Here is a 22,801-nt window from a genome sequence, read left to right as displayed (position 1 = left end):
TATTGGGGACCAGAAGATGGGCTGGTCCCCCCCCGTTAAGAGTATTCTTTTATTCAGGGAGAATTCTTATACAAGCACGAGAACCCGAGGAAACCCCTCCGTTCTGTAATCTTAGACCCGAAGGTCGTGCTTTCCCGTAAAGGGCTTGGGCACAAGGCCGTTCCTTCCCGTAAGGGACTTAGGCGCGAAGCCGTACTTTCCCGTAAGGGACTTAGGCGTGAAGCCGTACTTCCCGTGAAGGGCCTTCCCGTAAGACGGGAGATTCCTGCAAAACAAACCACACAAATACGTGACAACAATTCGTATGGCGAATCCACAATAGATACCTGTCGCTCTTGCGCGGGAAAAGCGACTTCCGTGCTTCGTAGTCTCGCGATCTCTTGCGGCATAGTCTTCTCTTGCTGACATTGGTACCCCCTTTGACTGAGGGCATGTGGTGCTTTCCCTGGCCACGGCACGAATAGCTGCTCGCGTAGAGATCGCGGCCGTTTTTTTTTTTCCTTTATTTTTTTTTTTTGCGTTGTTCTACCCGAAATAGGGAGAGAGAATTCGCTGGCTGGTTTTGTTGCTTTATCTTCTAAGTGGCTGCCCACTTATTAAGTGGGCGGCCGGCATATTTTAAAATTGGTCTAAACCTACCCAAAAACTCAATAAAACCTTATAAGTTAAAACCAATGCATTTCACAACACTTCCCAGGCGTCCCTGGATGCAACCACATGCACGAATGCAATCCAAACATAGATTCCTCGCGGAAAAGCGTCTGCCTTCCCGCGATTGTTCCTGCTTTTCGTAAAAAGCTTCATTGAACCCATCTTTATTCTTGTGCTTGCGTTCTTACGCGTATTTTCTTACTCAGTTCGGATTTCCTCCTTAGCCTACGGGATGCCCCCTTACTGATGCACCCGTCACCCATCATGTGACGCATCAGGGGCACCCGTAACCCGACCCTTTCCACCGAACTTACGGAAACTCCTTCGCGATGTTTACCGTCACCCATCAAATGACACATCAGAGTTGTCTGTTCCTGATGGCATTTCCTGTAGCTACAATCTTTTAACAGTTCTTAGTGTACACATTAAAATATCCTAATTTCATAAAAAGAAATTAATCATTAAAAATAAGAAATAGTCCAATTAGCAACAGGATGTATCTTCATTATTCTGTCTGTGGGAATGGGATCCTACAAGAGAAAGCACCAAGGGTGTTGCCCTATAGGAGGATGGTCCCATGGATGAGCAGCCAGTCCACTATGTGGCTATAATGGCATCCATGTAGCCATTTTTAATTGCACTGTGTGTTTGTTTGTACCAAGGATTGATAGATTCAATATGATTTTATTTCCCAATCTGAGACTCCAAGGTCTTCTTGGTGTCTAAAGTGTAAGTCTGTGACCCTAACAAATAGCACATTTCAGAAGCTTACACTCTTGTTCTCACATACTAGCCACATTAACACCCGATAGTTGCTTCTCCACAAAGTGTTGATCCCACGTTATGGCCCCCCACGGGCTATGAGTCCTCCAAGCCTCGGAAATCAAAATTGCATCAAGGGGCCGAGAGGTAGTGGAGGTCCCGAGTGTTAAGAGTTTTGGCATCTCAAGTGCACTCTCTCTCTCTCTCTCTCTCTCTCTCTCTCTCTCTCTCTCCTTGGTCTCTACGAATCCGCGTCGTCGACTTTGACATGGTATCAAAGCCCTTGGTGGAGCTTTGTGCTTGAAGAGCCCATGGTGGCGGAGGAGCAAGTTGAGAAGAAGACCGTGAAGAAAATCACCTCCCTTGTTGCTGTCGTTCAACCCATTGATAGCCGCATTCGCTAGCGTTTCAAAACGCTAACATTTGCTAGCATCTGTAGATGAAGTTCCCTTGGTCGGCGCCTGACACATGTTCCTACCATTACCCCTTTGTGCTTTAAAAACGCACCAGAAGGCAGCGCTTGGTGACCCGCCCATGTCCCATGACCTATAGCGTCGGTGTGGAGCGGCTTGGAAGAGGCGAGAAACATGGATGCTATAGAGAGCCCTCTTTTGGCACGGCTTGAGGACGAGTTTGGAGAACTTCTTGGAGATTTACTGTGTGGCCACCCTTGGAGTGCGAGAAGGATTGTCAGATTTCCCGATCTTGCAACTGCAAAATGGCCCCCCCTTGCTCGAGCGCCAAGGAAAAATTGAACGGCAATAAGTACACCGATTGGAACTTGATTATGAGACTCTAGTTCTCACGGAAAGGATTATGGGACATTGTCGATGGTTCGGAGTCCCGTCCTATGAGGGTCCCAACAACAGGTACACTCGCCTTCAAGATGACGAGTATCTCAAATTGTGTGTCGATTGGGATGGTCCTAAAGCGAATGTCCGCCATTGTGGAATCTCTTACAAAGGACATTTCTCCGGTCATTCAGACTTTGAAGACTGCCAACGAAATGTGGTTCAAGTTCGTTGGAATGTTTAATCGAGATTCTAGGATGCGAATAGCCACCCTTCTTGGACAGTTAATTGCCATCCAGTTTGCACGAGGAAGTTCCATGCAATCATTTCTTATGAAGGCTAAAGTTATTCATGATCGACTATCGGCTATGAAAAGTGCACTGAAGAGTACTCAATTAGTTGCTTTGGTTCTCACGAAGTTGCATGACGCGTATGAAATGGTGTCTAGGACACTTCGGCTACAAATCAAGAAGGAAAAGATGGAATTGATGATCTTAGCTCTTTTCTCATTGAGGAGGAAGCCGTGTTGATAACTCAAGGCAAAGTTCAAATTTTTGAGGAAGGTGGAGAAGCACTTGCTGCTTCCGATTCCATAAAGAAGACCAAGAACCGTGGTTACAATTGTGGAAAGTGTGGTCATTTGGCCAAAGATTCCAAATCCAAAGGCAAAGACGGAGATTGTATGAAGGACAAAGGTAAAGGCAAGCAACATGAGGAAAGCAATGATAGTGACGTAGGGAAGGACAACAAAGAGGGTACTGGTGTAGTGGAGACTACACTCGCACAGGCTCTCACCTTCTAGTCACATGGAGATTGACGGCATAGTAACATGGAGATCGGTGCCGCCACCAACTTCAGTGAGAGAGAGGCTTGTGAGTGGCAAAGAGGGGCAAGAAGTGCTCCATATAAATTGCTCCCTTGTGTTGGAGTTCAAGTTATTGGTGTTTGAACCCGTGGGTCGGAGTTCAAGGCACATGCATCTGGCAGGGAGCCAATCAGGCATATCTAAAACACTATGGATGATTGTACCAATCCATTGTTGTTGGTCAGATTATGGACAGGATGTGTTCCACAATTCATTATCTTTAAGTATTTTTGACATGATGTGTTCACAGTTCACGAATGGGGATTCTTGGACGTAGTGTGGTCTACATTTCAAATTTTCCAAAAGGCAACCGATGCTCAAGATGACATTCTTCTAAGGAACAAAGTTGAGGGTAGCAAATCCACCCAACAGTGGAAGGTACCTCTAATGGGGTGTCCATGGTAGCTTCTTCATCGACTTGGTTTCACTATTTATGTTCACTTTGAGTTGCAGAGAAGGTGTTAGAGTTTTGGCATCTCAAGTAAACTGCCCACAGTGATCGCATTATTTATTTTGGCTTTTAGGTATTTATTTTACTTATTTGTCAAAGTCTGGGTAGGGCAATTTACTAAGGTTGGTATATATGCAACCCCCTTGCCCCCATTGTATACACATTCAATTATTCATTGCCAAGGTTGATTGGTTTAGGAGACTCTCTCTCTCTCTCTCTCTCTCTCTCTCTCTCTCTCTCTCTCTCTCTCTCTCTCTCTCTCTCTCTCTCTCTCTCTCCGCGCAGGGGATCTCTACGCGTCTGCATCGTCGACTTTGGCACTGAGAAGTCCTCTGAGAAAGGGACCCGTAACACTCTCCCCTCCCCAAAAAAAAACATCGAGCACATCTATGCTATCCAACAACCAAAAGGGCTCATCCTGCAAAAGAGTTGTACCCTGTCTATTACCAACCCTATGCATATACCTCAAACCAACCTCGGACTCACTATAGATCCAGTCATAATAAACATATTGCTCATACGCTGCCTCTCGGCCATACAGCCAGCAGTCCCATATGACCCAGCCTCGTCGAGCAGTCGTGCACGTAAAAATTTCTTCTTGCCAAGGCGTCTAATTTTGATTACCATACTGTTTATTTGCAGTCTCGCATCCGAGAGTCCCATTGTCACAAAGTGATAACGTGGCATGACCAACTGGAAGAGAAATGGCCAAGCGGACAAGAGAAATCGAACCAACCAACCTGAAGAACTTAGAGCACTGGCGGTGAGGCCAGTAACCCTGAAAGACGGAAGCTTGCACTCTGAAAGAGTTTTTTTGTAAATCGCGCTGACATGCTGACAGATTGTACGGATGCTGATGTAGCAGGGCTATACGGATTTTTTGTGTTTTGCGTTGGTTGTGCCACGTGGCATGCGAGACTGATTTGCAATTTTTGCTAGATTTTGGAAGCAGATGCTTTTGGGGTTTAGTGCTTTTTAACTGATTGCTTTTGGGCATCCCTCGTAATGTTTATAAGGACCCTTGGGGCCTCACTCTTCAGAGCATCTGGACCTAGAGTCTAAGAGCAGAGGACCCTCGGGAGTTGTACTTATTGTGAGCAATAATAAAGAAATACCGAAAGGGGCGCTAGTCTTTGGGCCAGTGCTTCTGGGCGCAGAACTCCGTCGTGCCGTGTCGATTCTCTCTCTCTCTCTCTCTCTCTCTCTCTCTCTCTCTCTCTCTCTCTCTCTCTCTCTCTCTCTAAGTAAATTTTGAAGTTTCTGTTCGTGTGTTGCTATTGATTCTTGCTTGGAGTGTCCAAGCTTGTAATAGTGGTATCAAAGCTCAGAAAGATTCTTGTTCTACAGAGGATCCGATCCCTTCTGCAACACACATTGATTCTCGAGGAGAATCTTATCGACCAGACAAGCTGTTTTTTTCCTTAAAGAATATTCATTTCGCAACCCCGGACTTACTAGCCACTCCCACGCTTTGTCCATCGCGCATTGGGCGCACTCCCGTCTTCGTCGTCGCTCTGTCTTAAAGGGCATAAGCCATAATGAACCAAAGAGTACACATGGGTTCCTGCAGAGAATCTGACAAAGATAACATCTTCTCGATTGGGAGGGCAAAGAAAAGTTGAAATCCGGCGCGAGAATTGAAGAAAAGAATGAAGAATTGGGCAAATTTTTGGTGGGGAAGTTTGCGAGAGCGGAGTACAAACGTCAACTGCAGGTGGACACGTGTGTGAAAGATTAATGAAGTACTCCGAGAATCGAAATGTGAAGTAACTAAAGACTTATCCGATGGATGAGATTCACGCGAGATGGCGAGAGGCAATTAATTCTCCTCTCAGGTCGGGGAGAAAGTGGAAGTTCTACTCGCAGAAAGAGCTGGACAGAGCTCTTGAAAAGTAGAAGAACCAGATAATGAAAGACTTAAGCACTCTCGGAAGAAGAGGAAATCGGTGGATTTCCCCGGTCGAGTTTTGAGGTGGCAAGCAAATCGAAGAAGCATGCTTGTTTCAAGGATGACTCAGATTTTTCTTTGTCCTAAGAGAGTTCCGACAGTTCATCGTCATCTAGTTCCAGAGAGGATGAAAAAAGACGGAAGAAGCAGATAAAGAGCAAGAAAAGCAGATTTCTGAAAAAGTCTAGAAGGCATGAGAGACCATCTAGCAGTTCGGAGGAGAAGAGCTCGTCCTCTTCTGACAGTGAACAAATGAATAAGAAGACCAAGGAGTTCATGGAAGGAGGTCAAGCCGTTAGTGTTTTCAGGCTACCAGGACATCCATTGAGCCCTTGAGTTTGTACAACAGTTTGACACCGCCTTCTCTGGAGGTTGGTTTACAGAACACTCCAAGGTGCGAAGGGCGGCATCTTACTTAAAAAGGAAATACACAAACATGGTGGTCACAGTGGTCTACTCTGTTGTTACGCAGAGAAGCACCCATCAAAGCGAGCACCTTCTAGCTCGGCAAATCCAGCATCCTCGGCCCTGCAAGGCTTCCTGTAGGGCCCTCATCCTCAACCATGTACCTCTGCGCATACACGAGCGTCTGCTCTTTTTCGCTACTCATTATCTCCATCACAAACGACCTCGATGGGTCAGCATCAAGCATCTTCCTTTGGTCATACATTTTCTTTAACGCCACCGGTGACACCTACAGCCTCGCTTCCATAGCAGCATTTCGATTCTCTACCCGGCTCTCATCACAGCCGCTATCAGCCATACCATGAACATCGTCGGCTAATGTATCGGCATCACATCCGGCCCCCCACCTAGAAACATCTTTCTCAAAATACATCCGTTGAAGGGCCTTTGAAGTTTGTTGACCTATGTCCCACACATCCTGTACATCTCCTAACTCAATTGTATCTACACAAAACTCCAGCTTAGCATGGGAGGCCTCTAATGCCTCAACCTCGGCACACACTAACTGGCAATTCACCGCCTTGCACAAAAAAAATTCACTGTTGCCACTAGTTTCCTTCTGTTTCCCCATCAAATCTGATAGCAAAGGGGGCCTCCTGAGCATCGCATACAGTAGGCACCTCGCCAGGCACCTCCAAAATCTCTTCAAAAATTCAAATACGGTTAGATAGCTCACCCCGAACCTCCTCTGTCTCATTCATTTCTGGCCATACACCTGGTCCGGCCACTGCTTCCAAAAGTCCATGTTCTTCCTCTATTCTCCGAGTCATTTCCTCCAGACTAACCCCACGTCATGCGTAATCGAATCGGCGTCCTTCGGGCGAGGCATTCCCATATACAACTGCACTTCCCCAACACAAGGGGAATAAGGGACGACAAGGCCCACCTGATGTTCATCATTATAGCTCCCACTCGAGCAATCCTCAAAAACCACATCGGGTTCGCAGCCCTCGAATCCCTCATCCCGGGAAGCACAAGTATTACCACATGCGGTGACATTAGCTTGTCCGCCATCATCAGAAGCATCACATTCACTCGGAGCCATTACCTTGTTAGAACATATTCATCCATTTTCGTCATGCAAGACGCATTAACATCTCCTCATTCTTCCTCCAAACTACTTATCTTGCATCCAGACTATCTCCTAGTCTTGTCAACGAAATTCATCCTCCATGATCGCTTTCTTCCTTTCGAGCTCCTTCCTTCTCTTTTTACTTTCCCTTCACATTGCATTCACATACTTGTTAAAGACTTCCATAGTCCTTTGATGCATCTGAGTCAACTGCATAGCTTCCTGAACCGTAATCCAATCGCATGTGTGTGTGTGTGTGTGTGTGTGTGTGTGTGTGTGTGTGTGTGTGTGTGTGTGTGTGTGTGTGTGTGTGTGCGTGCGTGCGTGTGTGCGTGTGTGTGTGTGTAACATTACTACAATTGACAAAACAAATCTTCATTGCAAGTGATGTCGACATTAACCAATGGCATGACTCTTATTGGTGCTTGAAGGTGGTTTTGCACGTGTGTCATCACATTCCTAAGACCTTGCACAACCTCAAGAGATGTGTACTTCTCTCCTCATGGGAGAGAGAGCATTAAATATCCTCCTTTCATGAAGCACACTCATGTCTTAAGACCACCTCTGATGCTACAAAAGTGTATTGTCCTATCTGACTGTAGAGCATCACCCAACATTCAAACAAACACAGAATTATGAGACGGTTTCCCTTATGCAATTCTTGTTCTCAGAGGTATTAATTATATACCACCTACCCACTCTCTCAAAATATACAATTTGACACTGTCCTTTTGAATACAATGGCCCATTTAATAGTCATGCTTATGCTTACATGTATGTACATATGTGTGTCTGTGGGCGTACGTGCATGGTACAACTACTCCCCTTGTCTAAAGGCATCGATGACTCAATCGACTTTTTCTTGCCTAAAGAGTCTTGGCATGGTGGAACTAACATCCACCTCCAGAACCTGGGTCTTCATCATGGTGTTGTCACATCCCAAGAGCGGAATCACAGCTGCTTTGGGCACCTACTTTCCCAAAGACAGAACACCCTCTATCCAGACCTCGACCACTTTCTTTGCTTCCAAGGATACTGCCAATGCAGTCAATTGATCCAAGGGATTTTCTGCATTTCCATCGAACTCACACCTACTTCATGTGTGGTGATGTCAAAAACCGGATGTAGAGAGTGGGAGGCTCGTAACATTATGCCCAAAAGCCTTTTGAAGCTCTTGCTTGATGGACTCCAGAACCGTGCCTTCATAGAAGTAGTTCAGATACTGGTGTATCCACAACCAGATCCCTCCTTGGAAGGAGGTCCAACACGAGCACCAAGTTATTTGCACCCTTTGGATGAGCACAAATGACAGATGCGGGGCATCCGTCTCGAGGCTTCTCATCCCATTAGTGTTGCTATGTTTAGGGCTGCAAAGGCAGATTGCAATGCAGTCAGGATCCAAACACAAAATCAATCTATAAATGTCTAGTACAATAGTGCAACCTTCTAGAATGTTCTATCTATTAGGGTCACAGACTAATCAATTAGACACCAAGAAGACCTTGCAGTCTCAGATTTGGAAAAATCATTCGAAATCTATCAGAATCCAAGAACTCTTCGTCATAGTCCTTGGTACAAACATATCCACACAATGCAATTAAAAATGTCTACATGGATGCCATTATAGCCACATAGTGGACTGGTACAAACAAACATATCCACACAGTGCAATTAAAAATGGCTACAGTGGATTGTGCAGCTCATCCATGGAAACATCCTATAGGGCACTGCACATAGCACCCTTGGTGCTTTCTCTGGCAAGACACCATTCCCGCAGACAAAATAACAGAGATACATCCTCATCTTGAAGAATATTGCACAACCAAACCTCGTAAGATGCCACACATTCAAGCCCTCCATACATCACTCCTGCCTAAACTAGCCTACATGTCAGTTTTTAGAATCAAAACACCTTTAAAAGGAGACTTCCTGTCATGTAGCTTCTCATTACGCACTTGCTCTCATTCAAGTTTAAAATAGTTATGTCACGACTTGCAACACTAGCACTCTTCTGCGAAGAAGCAGATGACATTACCATCAAAGACAAAATGGGGCCCAATAGATGGTCGCGCAAATGCAACAGGTATTGACAAAAATGGATACAAGAGACACATAGCAAAAAAAGCTAGCTAATATACATTTTTACATGTAGACTGTAAAACGTATCTAGCATAGTCTTCCAAAAAGTAAATTCTGGTTCTTAAGCTCATTAACATCAGACAGCCTTTACTCAATAGCAGCTATTTACACAGTGAAAGAAAGCTCACTTTCTAGACTCCATCATAACTGACCTCCAGATAATTTGGTTGTCTGATCACCACTATTTTGCATCAGCTAATTCTAGTCGAATTTCTCAGCATGCTCATGTTGATTTTCAGCTTTCTCCCTTGTTACCATCTGTTTCAGAGCAAGCCAACGCATGAGTGATAGGGACATCACAACAGGCCAAGGGCCCTTGTACCATGCAATATCCCTTGCCATGATTGACTCGGTCTAGTATTGGACAAGGTTTTAACATATTAGGGCCTTCAAAACTTGTGTGTCAAACTTCTGCTGCATTGCATTCCATGGCACGACACCATTCTGATACTCGGTCATTTTAGTCAAAATGTCAACATATTGGTCTCTTGTCTAAAAAGCAGGAAGCACCTATGGATCCATAGACTTTGGCGAAAGCCCCATGCTGGTATGATCTTCCATGTGAAAATATGATTGAAGAACTTCTTCCTTCCAGTCCAACTCATGTAATTGCATAGATTCTGCAATCGGAAGCAACGGAAGCACTGCTCCTCCATACACACTGTATAAGCAATTCCAAAGCTCATCTTGGCAAGGATGCCCTAATGCAAACTCAAAGAAGCCCCTCGCCTCTAGCTCAGGAATATCACCAATTACTTAAGCATTGTCCTTTTCCGCACGAACTTTCTCGTTCAACCAGAACTTAAAAAAGAAGTCCTAGCTAGCAAGGATCACATTGGATTGTACCTGCCACCACCAATTTTCTCATTCAGCCAGAACTTCAAAAGGAAGTTCGAGCTAACAAGAATTACATTGGATAGGCAAGGTTCCTTAGTGATGTGCACAAAGAAGTCCAAGTATAGAGGGTCTGCTTAGAAACCTTGTCTTGTAGCCAAGACTATAATTTGTTTCCCACATCTATCACAATTGTTGGGGGCATATCTTCTTGATGCTCCTATAGATATTTCCCAACCACCTTTTGCAAATCAACATGAGAGAGAGTTGTGATGCTGAACCTCTGGAACAACAAACCTTCAAGGAGGTTGATGACAAGGAAGACCAAAAGGACCTGAAAACCACCAAACTTCGTACAAATGGAATTAGGGTAAACTTTTAGACGTGATGCAACCAGATTTCTTAGCCATTGCATGAAAAAGCCATGCAGTAGAACATGTTGAGAATGACCACATTATGCAGAAATTCGTCAAATTTGATTTTTAACGATAGTTAAAGGGCCACACATTGAGAAGCCAACACAAAACAAAAGGAAAACAAGAATCCTGGCAGACCTACGAGAGCACGAGCAGACTTGTGAGGATTGAAAGCACAACCCTTGCCTCACAGACGGATGCCTGCTTGCTTAGACCGAATGGAGACGCAGATTGCAAACAGAAATCAGGCTAAAGAAAAGAGGACGCTGCACACGAGAGAGAGAGGGTTAGACAAAAGAAGCCAGTAAAAAAATAAAACAAGCGGGATAAAAATAGAGAGTGCAAAATAGTGTGTTTGTACACACTCTCTCAAGATTGTGTATGTGTGTCTCTCTCTCCTCTACAAGGAGTGTCTCTGTGATTAAAATCCCCCTTCACTAACGAAGTAGTGAGTCCATGGACTTAGCTCCTGCTGTATCCATCACATTTCGCCAAGTTCATCTTCTTCGCGAACTTTGTTTTAATGTATACAAAAACATGTCGTAGAGTTTTCAAATTCGTCCATGGTGTGCGATGGAAATACCTTTCAAAAAGTGTCACGTGTACATCTAACCCTATATGCATGTGGACAAGCTATCTCAGGTCTAGGGTTCAGGTCAGCTTAGGAAGTGTTTTGGCACCTTTGTGAGCCTGTGCGCAGGTCGTGCATGTCCAGGCACTAGGTTAGTTGCATATTCTCGGGTTGCACACAACATGATTATCAGCATGACATTCAGTAACCATCATGAGCATTTTTCAGAGCATTAAGCCCTTTTTGATAAAGTACACATCTTTCACTTATTATGTAATAAGTGACTTTTGTTGGAAAAGTGAGTAGGGCAAATTGCTAAGGCACTATAAAAGAAACCTAGCGCTAGGCTCTAGCATTTTTAGCAGAAGAGACAGAAGAAGTTCCAACAACTTGCAGTGTTCTCTCCTTAAACCGGCCGAAGACAACCTAGCGTTTTCAGCCAACAGAAGCAGATAGCGTTTTTGGATGCAGATCCCTTAGCATTTCTGCTACAGATCAGCCTAGCGTTTTCAATTTGCAGATCTAGCCTAGCGTTTACAAATTCCGGCGCCAAATCAGCCCAGCACATCAGTCTTTTCAGTTTTCAGCACTTAGCCACAGCAGATCCAGCCCCTAGCCTCACAAATCTCACCTACCCGCAGCAGATCCTCACCGTACTATCGAGTCGGCCAGCATTTTCAGTTTCAGCCTGCTGTTTTCAGTTTTCAGCGCATCGTCGTCCAGTCGTCGTCGTCGCCGTCCTTGCCAACACAGTGTCAGAGATCAGCAGAAAGTCAGCATTTTGCAGATTTCAACATTTCAGCCCATCCTCGTCATCGTCATCATTGTCGTCGACATCGTCGGCAAGTCCATTGCATCTAGACCATTGTACCAGATTTGTGCAATCTATAGCATAGACCTCTCTCGCCATAGAGAGGGGGGCCCTTGGAGGGAGGGTTTGAGAACCGTCTGGTGTCGTATTCTTCTCTCTCTCTCTCTCTCTCTCTCTCTCTCTCTCTCTCTCTCTCTCTCTCTCTCTCTCTCTCTCTCTCTCAGCACCTTCATTCACAATAGCATTCACTTTGTTTGTGATTATTACACTCTCTCACTAAAGGAACGGAAGGCTCTCTCTTCCGTAAGTAAAAGGAACCCTTGAGCACAATTTGGAGCACTCATCTTGAGCAATATCAGCATTCACTTCCTCTGCACCTTAGATTGGTATTAGAGATTTGGCAGTGTTCTGTATCACTCAAGGAAAGAACCACAAGAAATTTTTTATTTGTTGCGTCGCACCTAACCCAAGTCCACGTGGGCGTGTCAATTCCTAGTCATGTTTTTGAAGAGTGACAGGTAACCCAAGAAAGAAGGGCTTGTCTAGCCTCCCCTTGTTCCTCTTTTCACTCATTGAGAGCGGACCGTGCACTTAGTGGCCGGCCAATCAACGTGAGGTGGAAAAAAGCAACTTTGGTGTGAGCGCAAGGCCGCCTAGGGATGCGCCCGCAGGGAAGAATCGAGCTCAGTAAGAGAAAAGCCTTCTCAAACACCGATTGCAAGCTACAGAACCTCAAGAACTCAAGAACCTCAAGAACCCAAGAACCTCAAGATCTCAAGTTCCTCGAGAACTTAAGTACCCAAGATCTCAGTGTATGGTCATCACCTGAAGTGGAATGGATACTTTGCGTCAAGGTGATGAGAGTGGAGGTGGTGACGAAGAATTTTCCCCACCAGGAGGATTTTTTTCCGACCCTCGCTCTTCCCCATCTACACCACGGGTTGCACCAAATCATATGGAGGCTTTGGTCAAGTCGATGATAGACATGATGCTACAACAAGAGGCGCAACGCGCCGCCTTGGATCGCGAGTGCGAAGAAAGAAAGACCACCTTGGAGCGTGAGCGTGAGCAAGCGCGCTTGGCGGCCGAAGAAAGAAGGGCAGCTATGGATCTTGAGTGTGAGCAAGCACGCGAAGTCCAATGCATAGCGGCCAAAGAAAGGTGAACGGCTTTGGAATTAGAGCATGAGGCGCAGAGCGACCAACGCATGCAAGAGTTGGTCCTACAGATACTCACCTCGAAATCCGAGCCGATCAAAGATGTGGGCAGTTCATCCGGTAGCACAAGTAGAGGTGCCGACTCCAACAATCCAGTCAGTGAGAAGTTGACATTCAGTAAGTATGACGGTAAGATGGATGTTAATGTTATTCATTCTTGGCTGCATCAATTTATTGCTTACTTTGCAACAACTAAGAAAACAAGAAATAGCAAAGTATTGACGGCAGCCATGCTTACCGGTGATGCCATTAATTGGTATCACGCATGGCAAGAGGCACAGTTGGCCACGCACCTAGAGGAAGCTGAAGAAGGCGTGCCCCTTTCTTTTAATTGGGCCGACTTCCAAGACAAGCTCAAGGCGCAGTTTATGCCAGCTTAGTACCTAGCGTGGTTGAAAGACGATTGGCGCAGTCTCAAGCAAAATGGTACGCCAGTTATGTCTTTCTCTAATTGTGTTTTTGTCACAAACTGGTGACGTGGCTGCCCGATACACACACATTCTCCCCTCAATGTAAATGTTGGCGTGGCTGTACATCACCCCCGGAAATTGCGGAATGGATGACACATGGCAGCTGTACGGACGCCTACAAATCACGGCACAATTTGCGGAAGCTTTTGGACTTGCTTTTGGCTGCTTTTTTTACCACGCGAGGAGATAGATAGATAGAGAGAGAGAGAGAGAGAGAGAGAGAGAGAGAGAGAGAGAGAGAGAGAGAGAGAGCGCTTTAATTTTTAAGCTTGCTTTTTTTTACCAAGAATGCCTTGAGAGAGAAACCCCTTTTTGCTTTATGAAGAGCTTTTGATTTTCAGCTTTTGGGCTCTGCTTTTAGCATCCCTTGTAATCTTTAAATATGCGGGCAGGGCCTCACAACTCAGAGCATCTAGACATAGAGTCTGAGAGTGAGCGCCTGCCTACACTCTTGTACTTTGAACACAGATTAATACAAAAAGAAATACCGGAAGGGGCACCAATCTTTGGGGCCAATATCTCTAGGCACGGAACTCCGTAAGGCCAGTGTCGAATCAATTGTGAACTGTGAACTGTTTTGAAGTGATTATTTGTGGTGTTGTGGTAGATTCTCGACTTGGAGTGTCCAAGTCTGTTATAGTGGTATCAGAGCGCGGCCGATTTCTCTCCTACGGGAAATTCGATCCTTTTTACGCGCCACCTATGGCTTCAAGCAAAGATCAGTCAACTTCCTCTGCATCCGAAGATGCGGAAAGAGATCATAACGAAGATTCATGCGAGAAGTACGGCCCACCTCGGTCTACTCGGGCAGAGCGTCAAGAGATGGAGCGTCGACAATTGATCGGCGATGCAACAAAGATGATGCTTAATTTTGCGAAGAATCCAAAATTTGCAAAATATATGAGCCAAACTTCTTTCGAAGAGGTGCACACTCAGTGGCGGAAGACCACAACCACCCCGCAAACCCGCTCTCAAGAAACCTCCTACTCCCAGGAAGTATACAGAGCAAGAATTAGAAGAGGTGGTTGATGCACGAAAATTGCTCAGCAATGAAATCTGTTCGCGTCATTATCTCCGGAATGACAAGGGGAACATTTTAGGACTATGCCGCAAAGTCAACTGGGCAACCAGTCAGGAGATTTTTACGCGGCAACCCCGAAACGGGAAATGGCATGTAAACGCACCAAGTGGCACATTTCTGTACACTTTCCTCATGCAAGAAGAAGTGGCGCTGAATTTGTAGCTAAGAGGCCTCATTTTGCCAAAAAGGTCACAGGTTAAGAGCTTTAGAGTACATACTTTCCACTCTATGCAGTGTGGTGCTAGGAGTAATGACCTACACACTACACATTGCTCTCTCTCTCCCCTATGTGCAGTTATGTGATGCCCCACAAGAGGGCTCTTCATTTGACTGATATACAGTTGTGTGGTTTCATGCTTTTGTGTTGAGGCAAGAGCCTCTTTGAGCAGGAACAGGAATAGCTAATTGCTACTCCAAAGCAAACACCAATGAGGGTCATAACCTCACCAAACAAGTGCGTTTTCAACGCTGTGTACGAGCTGTTTTAGGACTGTTTTGCAGCCGCAATGATACCAGAATCATTGGGAACCGTGCCCCATCGTTAGACGACAATTCGGAGGCTGTTTAGGGCTGAAAACAGATGAAAAACCAGTAATTACAACGTGCTGTAATTACTGTTTTTGCGCAGGAAACAGGGGGTTTATGCTATTGGAAACAAGTCGAAGCTTGGGAAACTATCCAGGGCAAGTTTTGGGGTCGTTATGCTGCCGAAATTTTGCCTGCACAGGTGTCATCTAGGTGGATGCAGGTGTAGGTCTCAAGGACTCTGGTTTTGTAGCTTATTCCTCATTCCTGAAAAGTAATAAAGAAATACCAAAAGGGGTGCCAATTTTGGGGCCTACAGGTTGTCAGTGTTTGCTCGAAGCATTCTAGCTTCCGAGCCATGTGTGTATCTAAGTGTTGATTCCCATCGCAGGTTCCCTTTACAAAGTACTCTCTCTCTGTGTGTGTCTAAAGCAAAGTAAAGAATTTCGGGTGAAAGCCAAAGCCTACCGCCCCACGGGCCGGTTTCAAGGTTTCATTGCCGGGATATCAATCACTTTTTCCTCAAGAATTGATCCTCTGTTGTTTTGGGTAAAGACACATAGTACAAGAACGCGGGATTACACTATGGCAGACAAAGGGAAGGGCATTATGGAAGAGGGTTCCTCTCCGAAGGATAGATAGGAAACTCCTATGGTGTTCGAGGTTGGCAAGAGCTCACGGCCACGTCAGTCAGTACCTCCTGTTGATGTGAATGTCCCTCCAGTACAGGGCTTTATGACTGGGCAACTTGAGGATGATGCGTTCATGACTCAGTTAGTTGCCGCGGTAAATGTGTTTTCGCAACTGGTGCAAAACTGGGCAACTTGAGGATGATGCGTTCAGGACTCAGTTAGTTGCCGCGGTGAATGTGTTTTCACAACTGGTGCAAAACCTTCTTGCAAGCGCCACCAGTGCTACAGCAAAATAGGCAACCTACACCGCAAACAGAGCTTGTTGAGGCTCAAGCCCAAGTACTTCATGCAACGCAGCACAATAGGGAACATTCGCATGTTGCGGAGTCAGGGGCTCCAAAACAAGTTCCTCCCGTCCTTGAACAGGTGGCTAGAATGCCTATTTCACAGGCTATGCCAGTTCAGCCCGCCACCTTTCAGAGCCCGCATGCTATCTTAAATGGACAGGGAGCTGGATACTAGGCAATGCACCCAGTTTTTCCACCACCCACAGTACATTCTGGGTATTTCGGAGGTGGATCTGTGTTCCAGAGTATGGTTAGTTATGCGCCTGAAAGTCAGCCGTACATGCCAGGAACAGTGTTTGGGGGTATACAAGGCATGATGCCAAACCCCATGTATGGTAGCATCGGCATGCAGCAAGGGTTTTAGAGCAACCAGGGCCAATTTGGGGTGCTATAGGCTCATTTTGGCATGGCTGGTTTTTCTAGACAGCAGCCAGATATGGCACCTCTGACGCAAAATGTTAATGGCCAAGATGTGCCGATGATGCCTACTACAGTGCCTATGTTGTAGACTATTCCTTATGACAATTTGGGGGCACTGGAAAAGCCGAAAGCTTACAAAGAAGGTGGTGCAGCCGTAAAGTTTACCACTTTCAGTGGCTTCGAGGATAAAGCAAAGACTGTGACTTTCCTCCAACAGTTTGATACAGCCTATGCAGGAGGGAATTTTACAGAGGCCTCTAAGGTCAGGAAAGCTGCCACTTTCTTCAAGGACAATGCACTTACATGGTGGACAACATTGTTAACGCAAGGACAGGCACCCGCCACTTGGGTCTACTTCAAGCAAATGTTTGCATCTGGGCTGTCAAAATAATTTGAAGCCCACATCATGACAGATTGGCACCAGCTTACTTTGGCTACATGCAAGAGCTTACTGGAGTACAATCGGAGGTTTTGTAAAGCGTTACTCTCAGTGACCTCCTACAGATTTGTGCCATTGACAGAGCAGACAGAGAAGTACTGTTGTGGGCTGCCTAAAGGGCTTCGGGACTATTGTACCAAGAACAGAGTGGCTACCCTTACCAAGCTCATGGAAGTTGCTAACACTGGTCTTGCCTTTTTGAAAGGAGAGGACATTGGGTTTCCCAGCAATGAAAAAGGAGGGCAGCAAAAGAAAAATTCAGCGAAGAAGCCCTTTGTGAAAACAGCTCCTGAAGCGTCACAGGGGTCAGAAAAGGCCACCAAAGACAAGGATTCAGCCGGGACTTCTGGAGTGCAGGCAAAGAAACAAAAAAGAAATCCTTTTGTGCGTAAGTCACTCGAGGAAAAGAAGGTCCTAATGGCTGAAAACAAATGCTTTATATACGAGCAGCCTGCTCACTTTGCTACCAATTGCCCACAAAGGAAAAGACCAGCTGTCTCAGATGATACAAAGGACCAGAAAGGCAAGAAGCCTAAACCCACGGCAGGTTTGGTGCCAGATATGGTGGGTGATAGGCCCAGTACAGATGCCAGCGAGTTATGCAGAGCATGGGGTAAGGTTAGAGATCAGACAACACTCATCTTCTTTGATCCAGGTGCCAAAGCAAACTTTATCTCACCACAGTCAGCTATGAAGCTAGGCATCAGAGCTGAAGAGATGGGGTACACAGTAGAGGCAGGGTTGGCATGTCCTGGCTAGTCAAAGTGTGTTACTCCCACCATTAAAAAGCTGCGTCTGCATATTCAATCGTATGTGGACACAGAAGAGTTTTATATCATGCCATTGGAAGGGTGTGATGCGCTACTTGGAATTCCGTGGATGTTCAGAGTACATGGCGTGCTGGATGCCTTCGGCAAGACGATCACCCTTCAACATAGGGGCAAAACTCATGTTTTGGATGTAAAGCTCAAAGGGAAGTCTGTCCCTATTGTATCTGCTTCCGCTATCACTTCTGTAATGGAAATGGCCTATGAACTTTAAAAGTAGCGGAATTAGGAAATTAAATGAAGCACTTTTGTGAGACTACTTGTGAGCATAGCGGGTGAACTTAATTAATGGTAGCAACATAAACATGGTACTTAGTTAACTTGGCATGAATAATACTTTTGCAAGAGAGAGAGTTTAGAGAACATGACAACAATTGAGTACCGGATTCATATGGAGCCGGGCCCCCCTCCAATAGGCAATTGTATTATAGTTTCTCCCATCAAGAGAGACTTGGTACAATACAATCTTTGTGTTCCTTGTGACCTAGGTGATGCGATGAAGATGGAAAGCTTCATGTATCACAAGCATAACATAAACTTTGTAGAAAGCATTAACTATCCAAGCCTCGGTCCCAAGGCCTCAAACCTCTTCGAAGGTGGAGAGAGCTAGCGGGGAATGAGGATAGGGAAGAGGAAGAAGAAACATTCCATAGGAGAAAGAAAAGTTCCTCACTTATCATCACTCTTCTTGCTAGCATACATAATAGCATATTAATGAAGATGGAGAAGATGGCAAGCTTAAGCATTGAAGCATGACTCTTGGTTGGATTTGCATTCCGTAGCCAAGAGTGTTGGTGTAGGCTCTCACTTCTCACAAGCTTGGAGAAGGAGGTGGAGTTCCTCAACTTTCACCAACTGAGAATGATCCACAAAATGAGTGTGTGTGTGGTGTATACCTCCCCAGCACCCCCCTTGCTTGCTTGGGGCAAGTTCTGGCCTTTCCACATGCTTCAAGCCCATTGGACTCCTCTCCCCCTAGCCAATCACATGCAGCATGCATTCAAGTACATGGGTAGTCTTTGGACAAGTGTCCTCCTTACCCCTTAGAGAGAGAGAGCTTGAAAATATCTAGATATTTGTTGGATGGAACTAGAAGCTCATTAGACCCCTCTTTAGCCCAACCAATAGCATTCAAGCACACCATGTGGCTAAGCATAGGGAGAGTCTGACATGTGTCCCATGTGCCCCTTGAGGAAAGGGGTGCCCTTTGGGTGAGTGGGAGGTTAAGTCAAAGATTCCCCTAACTTTGGGACTTTCCCCCTTCTATGTAGGGTCTCTTTTTGACTCAAGCACCTTAGCTCCCATGCATGGGAAGCTTCTCAAGCACCTTCCTCATTAAGTTTGTAGGGTCTCTTTTTGACTCAAGCATCTTACCCCCATGCATGGGAAGCTTCTCAAGCACCTTCCTCATTAAGTATGACAAGCACCTCAAGTACCTTAGTCATCAAGCATGACAAGAACCTCAAGCACCTTAGTCATCAAGCACGACAAGCACCTCAAGCACCTTAGTCATCAAGCACGACAAGCACCTCAAGCTTAGGTCGGGTTCCCACCTCAAGCTCAGCCCTAGCTTGCCTAAGGTCAAAGGACTTTTAACACTAACCATTGGAGGTCTTTAATGAAGCTAACCCTAAGGTCTTTTAAGCTCCATTAGTTAACCTTGCTCTTTGACAAACCATCTCTCATTTGGACCCCTTTACCATTGGCCCTGTGTTGAGATAGATTCGTAAGCACATGTCTATATTCTAACCCTTGTTCCCGTTTATTATCCCACATTAAATGATCAGTTTAATATGAGAAATCATTTGGGTTGGTTAGATATTAAATTTTATGACAACTTCTGTAATAAACAATCATCTTTCTATGTACTTGATTTTTACACGTGATGTCTTAGATAATTGTTAGTCAAATTTATCTATGTTAGATTAAAGAAAGGTCAGCATTTTTGCAAGAGTTTAGTGACTGTTTTTCTGATTCATTACCGTCACAATTGCCGCCAGAGAGACCTGATCGAATAGATTTGGTGCCAGGGTGTAGCCCACCAAATAGACCTCCCTACAGAGTTAGCGCGGTGCACCTGAAAGAGATTATGGGCTAGGTTGAGGAGTTACTAGAGAAGGAACTGATTCAGCCTAGTTCTTCACCCTTTTGCTCCCCATTGCTCCTAGCGCAGAAGAAGGATGACTCATGGCGCATGTGTATTGATTACCGTGCGTTGAATAAGAATACCATCAAGAATATGTTTCCTATTCCTAGGATTGATGATATTCTCAATCGTTTAGAGGGTGTTGCAATTTTCAGCAGGATAGACCTTAAGAGTGGGTACCATCAGATTTGTGTAAGGCCAGAGGATGTGCACAAGACTGCATTTATAACAATATTTGGTCTTTATGAGTTTCCAGTGATGCCGTTTGGGCTAACAAATGCTCTTGCCACGTTCAATAGAACGATGGACCAGATTTTTCGCTCGCATCAACAATTTCTTGGGACGTTGTTCAATGACATGATAGTCTATTCGAAGAATGAAGAGGAGCATAGGCATCACTTGACCATTATGTTAGAAGAGCTGCACAGTCACAGGTTACTTGTCAATCCTAAGAAAAGGGAATTCTTCTTGGAAGAGATCCACTTTCTTGGCCACATAGTCTCAAAGGATGGTGTCAGAATGGATCCTGCAAAGGTTGAAGCTATCAAGACATGGCCAAACATGAAGACTGTGCACGATGTCAGAAGCTTCTTGGGATTGTGTTCCTACTATAGAGGGTTTATCAAAAATTTTGCAAAGATAGCATCACCTCTTCACGCTTTGCAAAAGAAAGAGGTCACTTTCAGATGGACCCAAAAAGAGATTTCAACTTTTAGTCTTTTAAAGGAAAAATTGACTTCAGATCCAATTAGTGTTTTGCCAGATCCCAAGAAGTCATTTGTGGTCCAGTGTGACGCATGTGGCAGTAGCATCGGAGCAGTGCTAATGCAAGATGGACGGGTAGTAGCTTATGAAAGCCGAATTTTGCAAGGGCCAGAGAAGACTATACAAGTCTATGCGAAAGAGCTCTTGGCCGTGATTTATGCGCTTTCTAGCTAGAAGGACTACCTTTTAGGTGCTGATTTTGTTGTCCAAACAGATCATCAGACCTTGCGATACTTCTTGACACAGTCAAAGCTATCCGAAAAGCATATACGATGGGCAAACATTCTTTCTATGTTCCACTTCCAGATTATGCATATGGAAGGCAAGAAGAATGTTGTGGCTGATGTGTTATCAAGGAAGACAAAAATTTCAGCTATGTCAATTCCTTATCATCATGAGTTGGATGACATGAAGGAACAGTATTCTACTGATGAAGATTTTGCAAGGATCTTTGAACAGTTGCAAGAGGAGCAACATCATGAGCACAACCTCCTTAGAGATGGCTTTATGATGATGCATGGCAGACTTTGTGTCACTAGGCCATTGCGACATAAGGTCATGGAAGAGAGTCATGTCCCACCGTATGCAGGGCATCGTGGTATTGATGCGACCGTTAATGCAGTAGAGACATTCTTCTATTGGCCTACCTTGAGGAGAGATGTGGATGCCTTTGTGCGAGCATGCCTGATTTGCCAAAAGGTCAAGTTTGACAAGCAAAAGGCACAAGGGTTGTTACAACCACTACCGATTCTGGATAAGCCATGGGAAAGCATTGTTATGGACTTTAACTTTGATCTTCCAAGAATGCCGACAGGGAATGATGGTATATGGACCATTATCTGCAGGTTTAGCAAGCAGGCCCATTTTATCCCTGTCAGGAGGAAGATAAAATCTGATGAGATAACACGTTTGTCCATGTACAATGTGTTTAAGCACCATGGTATGCCACAATCGATTATCAGTAATCGTGATCCTCGCATGACCAATCTGTTATGGAGAGGATTGTTTGAGAACATGGGCACTACGCTCAAGTTCTCGTCTTCGTTTCATCCACAAAGTAATGGACAGTCAGAAGAGGCTAATTCTACTGTCTTAGATCTGTTGAATGCAATGTGTCAGATAATAAGAGCAAGTGGGAACAGTATTTGCCTATGCTTGAGTATGCGTACAATAATACGATGCATTTGTCGACTGGCAAAGCACCTTTTGAGATTGTTGAAGGCGGCAAAAAAGTTCCTCCCATTTTGCATACAAAGGACAAGATCTTTGAGACAGATCGATATGTTGAGAACATGGATGAAATGTACAAGAAAATTAAAGTTGCCTTGGAGAAGACTCAGGCAAAACAGAAAAAAGCTGCTAATCGTCACCGTCGTGAATTGCTACTATCACCTGGTGATTGGGTTCTCTTAAGGTTCGAAAAGGCAAGATTAAAGAAGATGAAGGGCAAGGAACGGCTATTTCCTAAGCTCAGCATGCATTACTACGGGCTTTTCAAGTGCTTGACAAGATCAGCGATGTGGCTTATAGGCTGAAATTGCGTGATGCGTGGAAGGTTCATAATGTGTTTCACGTGAGTCTTCTAAGACCCTTCGTGGGTGATTTGCCAAAAGATATGCCAGATGAGGATCAACCAGAAGTTGAGGAACTAGATGAGATCCTAGTACCTGAGCAAGTTTTGGCACATAAGGACAAAAAAATTAAAGGACAGGTTGCAAGACGCTACTTGGTGAAGTTCAAGAACTATCCACCTATGGATGCAAAGTGGATGGAAGAGCATGAACTGTCAGAGTCACCAAATGTATTGCAGCTTTACCTTGAAGTCTTTGGGTTACAACCTACTTATGCCCCAACCCAACGTGTAGAAAGGAGGGGTAATGATAGGGCTAGCACATCAAATGTACATATGAATTCAGAGTAATAGATGGAAATGACAAAAGTATGAAGGTCTCATTAAGTCATTTGTATCTATGTGTTGCGACCTTTCTTGCGGATACATGCGATCATAAAAGAGTGTTAACAACACAAGATCATCAGTGGCGTGTATTTATGGTATGCAATCGAGGACGTTTGCGATTTCAAGAGGGGGGTATGTCACGAGGACGTGGCAATTGCTAACCTTAGTTGTTGGTTTCTTTCCAATGATTTTTATTTTA

General features: G+C 45.0%; 2 pseudogenes; both read right to left on the bottom strand.

Annotated features, from left to right (window-relative positions):
• Nucleotides 1-7,655: 7,655 nt before the first annotated feature.
• LOC147432526 (red chlorophyll catabolite reductase, chloroplastic-like) lies at nucleotides 7,656-8,347 on the bottom strand (annotated as a pseudogene).
• Nucleotides 8,348-9,339: 992 nt separating this feature from the next.
• LOC147432525 (uncharacterized) overlaps nucleotides 9,340-22,801 on the bottom strand; it is a 59,965-nt pseudogene continuing 46,503 nt past the window's right edge.

This window comes from Adiantum capillus-veneris, chromosome 20 (genome assembly GCF_014529385.1).
Source record: "Adiantum capillus-veneris isolate H3 chromosome 20, ASM1452938v2, whole genome shotgun sequence".
NCBI lineage: Eukaryota > Viridiplantae > Streptophyta > Polypodiopsida > Polypodiales > Pteridaceae > Adiantum > Adiantum capillus-veneris.
Note: the sequence above shows the minus strand (reverse complement) of the source record. Positions and strands in the feature narration are given on the sequence as shown.